The following is a 16,152-nucleotide window of genomic DNA, read 5'->3' as shown; positions in this document are numbered from 1 at the left end:
CTTAACATAAAGAGAATTGGAGAGTAGTTTTTGAAGAATGGCGCGGACCTGTTGTACATGTTCTTCCTCGGTATCAGAGTAGATGAGAATATCATCTATATAAACTACGCAACAGATGTCAATAAATTCATGCAACACTTCATTTTTAAAAAACTGGAAGGCGGCAGGAGCGTTACACAGACCAAAAGACATGACTTGATATTCAAAGAGACCAAACTTAGTGCGGAAGGCCGTCTTCCATTCGTCTCCCTTTCTTACTCTGACTAAATGGTAAGCTCCTCGCAAGTCCAGTTTTGTATAAATCTTAGCCTTCTTAATTTGGTCCAAAAGTGTTGGAATCAAAGGTAAGGGGTACCTGTTCTTAATTGTGACGTTGTTTAATGCCCTATAATCTATGCACGTGTGCAATTCCCCTCCCTTCTTCGGAATAAAAAAAAGAGCTGAGGATACCGGAGATTTGGAGTGCCTAATGAAGCCGTTTGCAAGGTACTCGTCAAGGTATGCTCTCAGATGAGTGTTTTCTGCTTCTGTAAGAGCATAAATGCGACTGCAGGGCAAGGTTGCTCCTGGCATGAGATCAATTCTACAGTCGAAATCTCTATGCGGAGGTAGAGTATTGGCTTTTTTCTTGTCAAACACATCAGATAAGTCGTTATAAACCGATGGGACCCCATCCAAAAGCAGGACATTGGGTGATTCAATTCCGAAATCAAAACCTTGAACTACATCCTTAGATCTACTGATGAGGAAGCACTGTTCTGCACAAAAGGATGACTTAAAGGTAATTAACCTGGTTACCCAATCTATGATTGGGTTATGTTTAATTAACCAAGGTATTCCCAAAATCATCTTAAATTGAGGGGCATCAATTATGTCAAATTGTATTCTTTCTCGATGTATAGGAGTACAATCCATCTCTAAAGGTTCGGTCTGTCTGTTTACCAGCCCTGAAGTCAACTCTTTACCATCAACCGCTCTAACGGTTTCTGGGTGATCCTTATACACAGACTTAAAACCTAACTGTAAGAAAAATTGGGAATCAATAAAATTACCTGTAGCCCCGGAATCTATAATGGCTTCTACTTTTCTTGTGTGGGATTCAGGAAGCAGATCTCGGAGTTCTACTAGGATTGAAAAGTGTCTAAAACCTACAGGAGGAAGAGTTGAGGCCAAACTAGAAAGACCACCCGATAAACTGACCTCTCCCTTTACCGAGTGTACTAGTTTTCCGACTTTTCCTGTGTGATGGCCAAATCGGAAGTTTTGGTTTTAAACTTGTTAGGTCGTGTGGGGCATTCTTTTACGAAGTGTCCTGTCTTTCCGCAATATAAACACTGGTTTAAACGTCGCCTTTTTTCCTTCTCCTCCTTAGATAAAGGACCACGGATCGAACCAATTTGCATGGGTTCAACAGAGTCAGACTTTGGACCTGATTCTCGATTCGAGGTTGACTTTTCCTTAAAGAAAACTACCTTATGCTCTGTCTTCCCTCTTTCTCCTTTTCTCTCTGAAATGCGATGATTAAGTTTTACCACTAAATCAATGAACTCACTTATGTCTTCTGGGGGTTCGAGAATCTGAGTTATCATGTCCTTTAATTCCTCTCTTAGACCTCTGTAAAAGATTGAAACTCTTTTGTCGTATGGCCAGTCAGCCTCTAAAACCAGACGGTTAAAGGTAGATATATAATGTAACAGATCCGAAGATCCTTGCTTTAAACCTAAAAGCTCATTGTCTGCAGACTGAACAAAAAGATGTTTTGCAAACATCTTCTTTAAAGCCCTCTCGAAATCCTTAAAATTATACAAGATTCGATCGTCATTTTCCACTAAAGGAACTGACCAAAGGGCTGCATCTCCACCCATATAGGATAACATAAATGCTACTCTGGAGGAATCGTCTGGGAAGGCTGTAGTCTTAGCTATAAAATGTAAGTGACATTGCTGTAGAAATACAGAAAACTTATTACAATCCCCATAAAATCTTTCTGGTGGGGCTAAGGGGGTGGGGAACGGAGTTACCACTTGGATCTGAGTCTTGGTATCAGCACTGGACGATGAACTCTGAAAAGTGGTTGGTTTCTGCTGAATTGAGTCCTGAAGAGAGGATAAATCCCTACGTAAAGCTGCGTTATCCTGCCTAATTGCTTCTAAAACTGCTGCCAAATCCTGCATGTTAACTTGATCCATTGCGTCCGGGCGAAATTATCTACGTGGGCTTTGCCTTCTGTCAAAGCTAACCACGTCGTCCCTTACCTTGTCTTGACTGAAGTCCTCTTGGAAGACGTGGATGATTTCGCAGGGACGCAAGGGACCAACTTCCCTAATCACTAACTAAAACTCACTGACTTGAATATGCACAGCAAGGTTTAAACTAGAAATTAGGGAGGAGGGCCGGTACTGGGCGTTGAAGAGAAGACTTTGGTTCTTGCTGTCGACCTGCGAAGCAACAAGCACCAAGACTTTAGTATACCGGTTTAAGATTCAACACTCCTAAACTATTCCTCAGCCCTGTACTACCACTCTATCTAATTAGAGCTCCTAAATCAAAGTGGTGCTTTTTCCGAGGTTCCCCTACCTGCGATCAGCAAGTTGTAGGCCTTCGCCAGTATGTCTTTGTAGGGTTGTAGGGTAGTGGTGATGAAGTCGTCAGATGTCCTCTAGGATAGCTGGTCAACTGATGTAATGTCAGCTTGTTCGTCTGGAAGTTTACACAAAAGAAAGGAAGGATTAATTTACTATCTTTAAGAGACCCTTTGCATTCTTCCTATCTTTTCCTAAGACTTACTTGGCATAAACCTTTGCTTCTTGATCTCGGGTTTCTAGTCCTTTTAATTGTGCTATAAAAAGAAGCATAAACAAAGACACACCAAATCCTACGTATCTTTCTTCTATCACACTATTTCAAATAAAGTCTAAAACCTCCTTGTAAATCTCTTCACAATTCAACATATAAATGAACTGGCAAATTGTTCTTCAAAACATTATAGGCATAAAATGTCCCAAGTCTCTTTCTTTGCGAAGGCTTCCGCAAAATAATAGTTCCGAAAATTCTGTTGACCTTTCTTGCGAAGGGCGCCTTAAATCAAGTAAAGTACTTAGCTTTCAAACTTAGTTCTTGAGGTTTCTGGCTCCAGGAAATAAGAAGCACCGCCGCGGAGTCCTGCCAGGATAGAATTCTCCTTCAGGTGAGTTCCTCCATCAGACGCGACCTTCTCCGAGGGAAAATCCAAAGGCAAAGCGCCTTCCAGAAGGCTGGGTGCGGTTTAAATACAGGACCGCACCCAGCCGCTCCCAGTCACGCTCTCTGAACGTGCGCGGGGACGTTGCATGCAGTCCCAGCTTACGCGCGCACCGAAAGGTAGCGTGTAGGGATGCGAGGAGAGAACAGTGAGACCTTCGCTGGGGCATTGTCTCTCACTGAGCCATACGCGAAGGTCAAAATGCAAGTATACTGCGCTCTCAAACTCCAATAACTACACAAGGCAATACAATAGTGTACAAGCAAAAAGGCACAAGTAAAAGCAAGGTTGGCAAAACCCTAAGAAGGTGATAAACATGTATTACAGCAGAAGTATATGTAAACACCCAATCACACTGACTTGAAGCGTGCGGGGAGCACGGGACAGGGGTGGGTTTTCATAAGGGAGAAATTAGCACATGTCTTAGGATATGTGTACTAGGGGAATGTGGAACCATGACAATAACTCAGCCACACTCCCTCACTTATCTTTCTTTGCTCCCTCACTCAGTCCCTTTCTGTCACTCTTTCCTTCAGTACCTCTATCCCCTCACTTCCGCACTCCCTTTGTCCTACCCCCACTCACTTTTATCCACCCTCTTTCATCCCTCTTTACTCATGCTCTCTGCCGTTCTTTCACTCCTGTTCTCTTAGTCTGGTTCCCTCACTACCCCTCATTCCATATCTTTCTCTTCTTTTCCCTTTACTTTCATCCCCAACTCACTTTCTCTCAGTAGCTATGCTTCAGTCCTCTTCCCCTCTCTTTCCTTCCTTCGCTCACTCACTTATTCCCCTTCCCTTACTCTCCTTACACCACTTCACTAACTCCTTCTCTCACTCCCTCTATCCTCTTACTTCTACACTCCCCTTCCCTCATTCTCTCTCTGTTAGCCTCATTCTCTCCGTCCTCTTAGTCTCTCACTCCTCTTCTGTCACGCTCACTCTCTATACTCAGCCACACTTCCACACTCACTTTCTTTCAGATCTCCTGTTTTACTTCCCTTCCTCTCTCTTCCCTTCCTTCGCTCCTTCACTCTTTTCCCTTCCCTTACTCTCCTTACTCCACTTCATTAACTCCTTCTCTTACTCCCTCTGTCCTCTTACTTCTACACTCCCCTTCCCTCATTCTCTCTCTGTTAGCCTCATTCTCTCCGTCCTCTTAGTCTCTCACTCCTCTTCTCTTACGCTTACTCCCTATAACTCAGCCACACTCCCTCACTTATCTTTCTTTGCTCCTTCACTCAGTCCCTTTCTGTCACTCTTTCCTTCTGTATCTCTATCCCCTTACTTCCTCACTCCCTTTGTCTTACCCTCACTCACTTTTATCCACCCTCTTTCATCCCTCTTTACTCATGCTCTCTGCCGTTCTTTCACTCCCGTTCTCTTAGTCTGGTTCCCTCACTACCCCTCATTCCATATCTTTCTGTTCTTTTACCTTTACTTTCATCCCCCACTCACTTTCTCTCAGTAGCTATGCTACTGTCCTCTTCCCCTCTCTTTCCTTTCTTCGCTCACTCACTCATTCCCCTTACCTTACTCACCTTACTCCACTTCACTCACTCTTTCTCTCACTACCTCTGTCCTGTCATATCCTCATTCTCTTTCACTCACTCCCTCTGTCTAAGCTTCACTACCTCAGTCCCCTCACTCTCTCACTCCTCTTCCATCACACTTACTCCATATAACTCACCTACACTCCCTCACTTATCTTTCTTTGCTCCCTCACTCAGTCCTCTTCTCTCAGTCTTTCCTTCATTTCCTCTGTCTCCTCACTCCCTCACTCTCCTTGTCTCACGCTCAGTTGCCTTTATCCAATCTCTATCACCACTCTTTCCTCAACCTCACTGCTCTTCTCTTACCCTTCCTCACCCCGTTCCCTTACTCCGCTTTCCTCACTTATCCTCATTTCCCATGTTCACTCCCCTTCCCCTCACTCACCTCCCACACTCACCTTCTTTCAATCCCCCTACTTCACTTCCCTTCCCCTCTCGTCCCTTTGTTTCCTCCCTCACTCATTTTCCTTTCCTCTCTCACTGCACTCCACTTCACTCACTCCTTTTGAATTTGTAAAGAATATAGCTCTTTTTGGAGAATTGGAGGTAGTTCTAAAAAGAACTGTTTTTTTTCTTCTTTTTTAGTTTTTCTTTTCTTTTTTCGAACGTTATTAATTTTTTTTGGTATTTTTATCAGAACAAAAACAAAAATAGGGAATGCCAAACTGCTCAACAGGAGCAAAACAAAAAAAACGGGAAAAATTAGGGCTGGGGAGGGCAGCGGTGTTCTTTGCTTTTGAGAACAATCAGGAGGACACTCTGCTCTCCAACACAAAGCAGTTTGTTATACTGCTTACACCTAATGTTGATGTCAGTGAAAACAGGCTGAATGTTGGGTATCAGCTCCACTGATCTTCCTCTCCCCGATGATGTTGCTCCTCCGGTGGAAGTCGAGGCGCCATCTCTCAGGGCATTCCGTGCCAGGTCCCTGACACTCTCCCGGGCATAGTTCTGGGGGTGCCTCCTTTGAACATGCCGAATCATTGTGGAGTTCCCAAAACTATATTTTTTGGTACGGTCACCACGAGAAAGAACAGTGTGGCAAATCTTGCAGTGCACTTTAGGTGCATTTACCTTTTTCTCCCCTTCTGGAATTGTAAAAAATTTCCATATGAAGTGCTCCTTCACTTTTGGCTGAGGGGGGTCCTCCTGGAGAAACTCATCAGAGTCATCACTGCTGCTTGGTGGTCTTGCAGCCATTCTTTGCAAAGAATTGAAGACAAAAAGAGAATAGGTCTTGCTCTCTCCAAAGTGAAAGAGGTAGTGAAGGAAATGGGCGGGGTTTTCATTAGTTGTAAAAAAAAAACTGTTAACATCCAATGAATGTTTTATTTTAAGGTCACATGACTTGACGCGCTTACGCTGCGCGCACCGAAGCGCTCATGGGGGTGCTTATGCGACACGTACGTAGGCGCTTCCCGGGGCGCTTACGCGGCTCGAACATAGGCGCTTCTGGGGGCACTTACGCGGCGCGCCTAAATGACGTTTTGTTCGATTTTAGGAAATGCGTTTAAAGTTAAAATATGGTTATTTAAAATCAAAAATACTACTTTTATAAGTATGCCACTGAATGTCTTGCATTATTATTTACTTTAAATACATACTTTTTTTTCCACACGCGGGAATAGCGCTCTCGCTACGCTACCGGGTGCGCTTACCAGTGCGCGCACCCTGAGCGCTCCGGGGTAAAATTATATAAAAAAAAAAACATGAAAAATACTGTGGAAAATTAATTTTAGAAAAAAAATATATATATATAAAAAAATATAATAATTAATAGTTATATTAAAACAACTAAAAAAACTTAATAATTCACTTTAAAAATCGTAGGTTACAAACTCGAAATTGCAAGGAATTAACTTTTAAAAAACCTTAGAAATTCACTGAAAAAACATAGGTTTCACAAACGTTATAGTTAGGAATTAGCATTTTAAAAAACTTTGAAATTCACTAAAAAAAAACCATAGGTTTCACACTCGTTATAGTTAGGAATTAGCATTTAAAAAACCTTTGAAATTCACTGAAAAAACCATAGGTTTCACACCAGTTATAGTTAGCTGAACATTTTACTCATACAAAACCATTGAAATTCCCACGTTATAGTTAGTTGGACTCACTATAACTTGCGCGCCCGCAATCCACTGCTGATGATGTCACATTTTACATCATTCATGACATGGTCAGTAACATCACTGATGACATCACTGATGACATCTCAAATGACATCACTGATGACATCTCAAATCCAGTGAATGTGTGTTTCTGTAAAGTTAAAATATTTTTTACATATTGAAAAATGAGTGTATGTATGAGTGTCTGGATGAAGGATTTTGTAGGTGGGTGACTGACTGTATGAGTGAGTGATTAAATGTGTCTTACTGAATGCATGGGTTAGGGACTAAAGTGTCTGAATGTGTGCATCATTATGTCTGTTGTTGTTGTGTAAGGTGCTGCATGTGTTGATCAGTAGCTATGTCAGTGGCTATTTGTGTTATTGATTGGTTGCCCAAGTATTTCTATGTGAGGGTGAGTGTGTGTGTGGAGGTGGCTGGGAGGTGTGTGAGTCTGTGCATAGATGTGTGAGCAGTTGATTCACTTGGTGTATGGGTTCAAGAGTGCATGCGGAAACAGCTGTATGGGTGGTTGACTGTGTGCATGGGTGTGTTGGTGAGTAAATGGATATCTCAGTGCTACATGTCCAAGTAAGTACATATGTAAAACACAGTGTATGTAAGAGTTGGGATATATAAATGACTATACATGACAGCCTGTGATTGCATAAGTGACAGTTTCTATCAATGTGTACTTGTATCAGTGATTGTAAAAGAGAGTAAGTATGTGTTAGTCTATGTTTAAATAAGTAAGGTTGTGTGCGAATAACAGTATAGATGAGGAAATGGGAGTGTGATTGATTCTTTGCATGACAGACTAGGTGTGTGAGTAACTCCATGGTTGAGTGGCAGTGTGTGAGTGTCTGTATAGGTGTATGAGTGCATATGAAAGTGTTGTATTGATGAGTGACTGTATGTATGAGTGATTGTATGGGTGAATGAGTGGATGTGTGTGTACACCTAGGAATCAGTGAGTGCGTATCTAGTAACTGGTATTGGTGTGTCAATAATTTCAGGAATGGTAGTTTGTATTTAACACTGGGTGTATCAAAGTTTAGATTAGAGTGTGAGGAGGTGTATCGTATTATCACATGGATGATGTCATCAGTGATGTCATTTGAGATGTCATCAGTGCTATCATCAGTGATGTTACTGACCATGTCATGAATGATGTAATATGTGACATCATCAGCAGTGGATTGCGGGCGCGCGAGTTATAGTGAGTCCAACTAACTATAACGTGGGAATTTCAATGGTTTTGTATGAGTAAAATGTTCAGCTAACTATAACTGGTGTGAAACCTATGGTTTTTTCAGTGAATATATCACCAACAGCAATTTCCACTTGAGAAAATCTCACGGACGCCTTGAATGGATTGCAGGACATTTTTAATACAAAGACTGCACAGCAACGTGTTTCGACTTTCGTCTTGATCACGCTGTAAAGCAAATCAGTTTGCACATCCTTATACACATCCTTACTAAACATAAAGGAAGGACTAACAATACCCCCAGTGACATATAAAGTAATGTAATGTGAAACAGTGGTGTTAAACGGCGCGGCCATTTTGACATGGATAACATTGTTATAAAATATCCAATGAAAGAGTTTGTATAATACAAACAGTGCATTAAATACAAATTCGTAATCCAGAATGAAATGGCAGAATAACCAAACAAATATAATATAAATCGATACTAACTGCCACAAAATTCATGCGCCTTAAATAATAATCATAATACTGGCTCAATAATCAGCAGCGGAATGCCAAAATACAAATTACATCATGAAAGCTGCAAATACCGTGAGCTATAATGTCGCTCATAGTACACGGCGTATTCAAAGCTCAAAACTTTATTAGGCTGGACATGCGCTATAGATCACAGGCAAATGCATTATCGGCACGCGGCCACTAGTGATTCATACGTGAGTGGTAAACTTTCTGATTAAAGCTGCCTACATAGCACAATAACAACGTCAATTAAACCGTGCCCAATTTTGCCCGAGTGGGCTAATTACACATTCTGTCAAGATGGATCACACAACTCTGTCCAAGTGGGCAATTTGCAAATTTTGCCAAAATAAGTTATAATTATTGAAGTAATCCCAAATGGTCCTGTTGATGGTATAATCATCCAATGACAACGACCGACCACACCACAAACATGTGCCACAACCTAAGAAATGAAACAAAGCGTTAAAAACTACTATATACAAAAACACAGCAGACATATACATACAGTGTGAGTGGCAAGAACAGGGGCTATTAGAGCTGGAGAAATACAATTACCTAAGATGTCCTTATCCTCGTATCCCCATCCTATATTTATTGCCTAAAGTGCATAAAGAACCCACAAACCCACCAGGGAGACCAATTGTTTCATCAATTGAGTCATTACTTGAGAATACATCACGCTTCATTGACCACTACTTAATACCATTTGTGGTCAGTTTACCTGCTTATTTAAAAGACACCACTCACTTCCTAACTATCATAGAGGGTATACATTGGGAACCTAGTTACATCATGATCACACTGGACGTATGCAGTTTATATACGTGCATACGTCATGAAGTGGGTTTACATGCAGTAGAATACTTGCTCAACAGAAGTTCCATTTCTTTTTTGTCACATTCGAAGATGATTCTCTCCATGATTGAATTTTGTTTAAAGAATAATTTTTTTCATTTTGATGATGTCGTCTATAACCAATCACAGGGCACAGCTATGGGCACCTGCTTCGCCCCCAGCTACGCCAATTTGGTAATGAGCTGGTGGGAGGAGCGCGTGGCCGCCCATTTGGAAGATTACGATCGCTGTGTCCTGTGGTTGCGGTTTATAGACGACATCTTTTTGATTTGGAATGGAGATATGGAATCTACCAAAACCTTTGTGAAACGGCTGAATCACAATGAGTACAATCTGCAGTTTACTGAGCACATGAGTACAGAAGGTGCAAGGCGTGTAGCAATAGCTTGGATTGCACCACCCTGTCAATCGCTGGTACCAAAAGGGAGGTAGTAATTAAGAAGAGCTTAACTTGCAATACCACCTACTGTGTGTACGCATTACTCTGCCCATGCAATAAGGCCTACATAGGCAGTACCATTTATTGTGCCAAGAAACGTGTCTTAGAACATGTTAGGGCTATCAGACACAATAACAGACAAAACCCAGTTGCTAGACATTTTTTTGAACATCATTTTCAGGATGAGAAACAGTTGCGGATGGTAGTTATTAATGATGTCCCTGAAAGTGTACGGGGGGTAAAAGGAAACTCCTACTCGGCAAACTAGAGTTGAAATATATCATTGACTTCGAAACAATGATCCCGCTTGGATTAAATTCCAATGAAGAATTGTCTGTACACCTCCACTAAGAGATTAGGATCCAGTAATACTGTGTGAAACTGTGTGTAGATTTTGTGTAAACAAATTTTGAATCATTGGTGCACTTATTCTGCAGTTCTGTATGTATATATTAGGCCTGGGCGTAGTGGGCGTAGTGGGGCTTCGCGGAGCTACGTGAAGTGGGCGAGAAACTACGCCCACCTCCGCACTCCGCGTAGCCCCACTACGCACCGCAGGCCTCCCTCCCTCCCGCCCTCCCTACATACTTTAATTTAAATGTTAGAAAGAATTAAAAGGCACTAACCTTGCCCGCCACTGCCCGCCGCGTCTCCGGGGCTCCCTCTCTTCATCGCCGCCGTCTTGGGTACTAATGCGCATGCGCAGGCGGCCGCGCATGCGCATTTCTCGTGAGAAATGCACATGCGCGGCCTCCCGCGCATGCGCATTAGTACCCAAGACGGCAGCGATGAAGAGAGGGAGCCCCGGGGACGCGGCGGGCAGCGGCGGGCAGCGGCGGGCAAGGTAAGTGCCTTTTAATTCTTTCTAACATTTAAATTAAAGTATTTAGGGAGGGCGGGAGGGAGGCGGGTGGCGGCCAGCTACACACCGTCTGCGGAGCATGCGTAGTGCCGAATTCTACGCCTGCTACGCAAAATGCGTAGAAGCCGGCACTACGCACACTCCGTGCACGGAGCGTAGCTGCCCGCCCAGGCTTAGTATATATCTGCTGTGTTTTTGTATATAGTAGTTTTTAATGCTTTGTTTCATTTCTTAGGTTGTGGCACATGTTTGTGGTGTGGGCGGTCGTTGTCATTGGATGAATATACCTTCAACAGGACCATTTGGGATTACTTCAATAATTATAACTTATTTCGGCAAAATTAGCAAATTGCCCACTTGGGCAGAGTTGTGTGATCCATCTTGACAGAATGTGTAATTAGCCCACTCGGGCAAAATTGTGCACGGTTTAGTTGACGTTATTGTGCTATGTAGGCAGCTTTAATCAGAAAGTTTACCACTCACTTATGAATCACTAGTGACCGCGTGCCGATTATGCATTGGCCTGTGGTCTATAGTGCATGTCCAGCCTAATAATTTTTTAGGCTTTGAATACACTGTGTACTATGAGCGACATTATAGCTCACTGTATTTGCAGCTTTCATGATGTAATTTGTATTTTGGCATTCCGCTGCTGATTATTGAGCCAGTATTATGATTACTATTTAAGGCGCATGAATTTTGTGGCAGTTTGTATCAATTTATATTATATTTGTTTGGTTATTCTGCCGTTTCATTCTGGATTACGAATTTGTATTTAATGCACTGTTTGTATTATACGAACTCTTTCATTGGATATTTTATAACAATGTTTTCCATGTCAAAATGGCCGCGCCGTTTAACACCACTGTTTCACATTACATTACTTTATATGTCACTGGGGGTATTGTTAGTTCTTCCTTTATGTTTAGTAAGGATGTGTATAAGGATGTGCAAACTGATTTGCTTTACAGCGTGATCAAGACGAAAGTTGAAACGCGTTGCTGTGCAGTCTTTGTATTCAAAATTTCCTGCAATCCATTCAAGGCGTCCGTGAGATTTTCTCAAGTGGAAATTGCTGTTGGTGATAGTGTGCTGGGCTGCCAGTGCCCTGGTCACGGACTGCCCTTTTAGACGTCCTCTTTCACAACCGGAGTTGCTGTTTCTCATATATATATATATATATATATATATATATATATATATATATATATATATATATATATTTATATATATATATTTATATATATATATATATATGAAACGCTCAAAGCATGAAGACCCCTCGCACGACATGTAAGTATACCACTTTATTCTCTGGCAGGCAGCAGCTAAATCACAAATTGTCCTCACAGACATTTTCTTGGTTGTTTGACGCCATACGCGTTTCAGGAATCTTTCCCTTGTTCACTGGCTTCGACAATGGTGGAGAAAAGCCTTTCATGTAATGCACTCACGTTTTTATAATCACATAGTCCCACCCACCTGGGCGCTTGCAATAGTGCATTGTGGTGATGGTTGTTACAATATATATATATATATATATATATATATATATATATATATATATATATATATATATATATATATATATATATATATATATATATATATATATATATATCCAAGCTCTAAGTCCTGCCGTGATAGATGGGTTACTCGCAGGTGGGTGCAGTCTGCGGTGGCGGGACCCCCGCAATCACATGTGGCTCGTAATCCTCAAAATTTCTTTCAGAAAACAGCACTCGTAGGCACGTTGATATTACTACTCCTTTTTTATTGCACAGAGTCAACGAACGCGTTTCGGCTGCAAGCCTTCGTCAGTGTCGATTATCGCGCGCCAAGCAGCAGTGTATTTGAGGGATATCACATGATTTTGGTCAATGCCTAACACGAAAGAGGGACTTACAGCATTCATGCAAATAGTCGCGCCATCTTAGAATGAGCAAATTTAAACCTATTGATGTACACAAAGGTATTTACATGGTTATCATTCTAAATGGGCTTTGCAATACTTTACCGGTTAGGTATATTGCCGTGTATCGGCCTATCATCCCGGTTCTTGGCATGCCTCCAAAAAATTTTAAATAATTAACATGTTTCAAAATATTGTTAAAAATATTTTGACAATCGCAATGTATATACATTATTCCAAAAAATTCTGCTGTGGATCGGCATGTAACCCCTGGTTTACCCTAACGCAGGGGTTTGAATATGGTATATCGGCAGCCTCTACGGGATTGTTCTTACAGCTGTATAGCCATACAGCGGCCTATGTCCCTAATTCCTTATGTTGACCAGAAAAATCTCAGCCTTGCCAATGTTTTATCGTCATAACCCCATTGTTCTTTTCAAAGGCCAAAAAACAAATGAATCATACATTTATAAACTATTACAGTTGGAAGCCCAGTTTCAATAGTTAAATACAGTTCATATTGCAGTCTTGTTTTATCACATTTAAACTAGACCAGAATGGGCAAGACCATAGTGACCGAAAACACAAAAGACACAAGAAATAAACAATACATGTGTAGTTTTCTTAACCCAAGTAACTGTTGCTCTCCATATAAGATGTCCATACCTATAGCTGTACACGGCAAAGGCTATCAATTATTACGAAGCATACCACCTATCATAGATTATACATGACTTTCTTATCTGTTTATTTTCCTAAATGTACAGCCAGTTCTTCTCCGCTGTTAAGCCCTAATGGTACCTTAGTCATCAAATCTATTATGTATCTGGACTCCAGATGTCTTAGTTGTTTTAACCTGTGGCCCCCTCTCGCGCTCGCTGGAATGCTGTCAAGTCCAAAATACTGTAATTTGCTCCTGTCTCTATTGTGTACTTCATCAAAATGTATTGCGACTGGGTAGGAAGGGTCTACTCTATCAATCGCTCTTTGATGCTCCAATATCCTGATTTTTAGTGGATGAATTGTACTGCCCACATATCTTAAACCGCATGGGCAGACAAGACAATATACAGCAAAAGGTGTGCTGCATGTAAGGAATTTCTTTATGGGCTTTGCCATTTCTGCCCCAGCTACCCAATATGACAGAGTCCTTTTGCTCCCTGCACAGGCTTTACATTTGCCGCAAGGAAAGAAACCTTTCATTTCAGCCAATGTGTTTTCTGAAAGAAATTTTGAGGATTACGAGCCACATGTGATTGTGGGGGTGCCACTGCAGACTGCACCCACCCGCAAGTGCCCCGTCTATCACGGCAGGACTTTGAGCGTTTCAAGACGGGCACCGCTGCAACCGCCATTGCGCCAGAAGACACGGGATAAGACACGGGAGAAGAGGATCACTGACGATGATACAAACAAACCTTATTCATCGAGCTATTCGAGGCTCCTCCCCCTCCCGAAGGTGAGCGCATTCAAAACATTTGAACGGCGGCGCAAAGCAGCAGGGTGACAGTAGGCGCATGTTGATATATAGACTCCTGAAAGACAGAGTGACGAGTGATATTTGTCACAGGATATGTACTGTGAAAATGCGCGCAGAGATGCAGCGAAGGGGATGTTCAAAAGACAAGACACAGTAACTGCAACTACCAGCGCACAGCCCCCACAACAGCACACAAAAACTAAATTGAATGAACTTCTAATTAAGCTAGAAAGACTATATGAGCGCGAGGTGCGCAAATGGTGGGAGGCAACGAGCCTCCAAAGCTATATTGATGATAAGAGAGTACCCAGAGGGCTCCGGGTATATACCATTCCATCGTATGAAAACCCAGATCCCCAGTTACTAACAGACTAGGCGGAACACACAGCAAGCTATTGCGAAGGTACACTGCGCATATTAGTCAGATATGTCTTAAGTGATCGGGAAAAGGCACTAGCAGAAATCACAATATTAGAAGAAGAACTTTCAAAAGAAGAAGAAGCCAGTAAAATAGCAGCATTGAAAGATCAAATGAAAAGTAGACTGACCAGATATGAGGACAAGATCAAGACTAGGAAACAGGAAAAATATACGAGAGATGAGAATGATTACTCGCAAGGCAGAGTGCTAACCTTTGCAAGAAAATACGACGCACCAAGAAAGGAAGTATTCCGGAAGAAAGCTTTGGGGATAACCTCACCGGAAGTCACCTCTGAATCTGATGTGACGGACAACGAGGCAGCGGAAAATCAGCAAAAGAGACCCACAGCAGGAAGAGCAAAAGGAGGTCAAACTGTATCCCCTCCACATTTTCACGACGAATGCAATGTAATACCCCAGGCTTGGCTACAGGGAGGCAAGGTGAAGCCACCAGAAAGTCAAACCGAAGGACCCACCGGGCAGGAGGCGGCCGGAAGAGGACGAGGGCAACCTTGGAAAAACAAGAAAAAGACCTACAGGCGTTAAGACTAAAAGACAGCTTAACGGTAGTAAATTTGACACAAAGAACACTGACTGAAGCAGAAGAAAAACTTCTGAGCCTGGGGCTAAGCTTTTGCCCGAACAACAAAATTGAATATACCCAAACAAGAATCGACCTACACGGCTTTGTGAGGAAGCTTAAACATCATAAGTACCACAAAATTAGATCAGCAACAAAAGGTCCAAAAATGACATTGAAAAGAATGACAGCTACTGACATATTATCATGTGATGACCTAAGAAGTGTGGAAAACCTTGAAAATTTAAGACTAGAGAAAGATACACGAGGCTCACAAGATCCTACTATGGTCGATAAAGCAAGAATGAACAATATAGAACAAGAAAGGGAAGAAAGTGCATTCAAACCAGCTTCAACCTTCTGTCCGGCAATGCCATGGGATGCAATTGATGCATTCTCGGAAACAGTTTTGAAAGAGCTGGTGGCTATGAGAGGGAATCAGAGAACCTCGAAATGGGATGACAACATCTCACCACAAGAAATGAATGCATTAAAGACCCTACAGGATGATGAGGAAACTATCATTAAACCCTCCGATAAGGGCGGAAACGTCGTACTTTTAACAAGAGAATATTACCGCAAAGAGGCTTTAAAACAATTATTGGACACTAAGTACTATCAAAAAATAGGTACTGAAAAATATAATGAAAGTGTACAACAATATGATGAACTTGTGAGCAAATGGTATAAAAGATCAATGCTTGGGAGTGATGAAAATATCTTATACTGGATAAATCCAGTTTGTACACCAATATCAGGCATGAACTGGGGATAATTGCTATTTTTTTTTTTTTTTTTGTATCCTCATTTGCCTGACCCACTCTTATTTAGCCTCCAACTGCCATCCACACAATCAAGGTGCAGGGTTTCCTCTGCACCCAATACTACAATTGATGGAAACCGGCAAGAGATGGCCTGAAGAGTATCGTGGGAAAAGACTCCAACCTTGACGTTTTAATCAATTG

Source organism: Lissotriton vulgaris, chromosome 2_1 (genome assembly GCF_964263255.1).
Source record: "Lissotriton vulgaris chromosome 2_1, aLisVul1.2, whole genome shotgun sequence".
NCBI classification, from domain to species: domain Eukaryota; kingdom Metazoa; phylum Chordata; class Amphibia; order Caudata; family Salamandridae; genus Lissotriton; species Lissotriton vulgaris.
The sequence above is the reverse complement of the archived record's forward strand: the minus strand, read 5'-3'. Positions refer to the sequence as shown.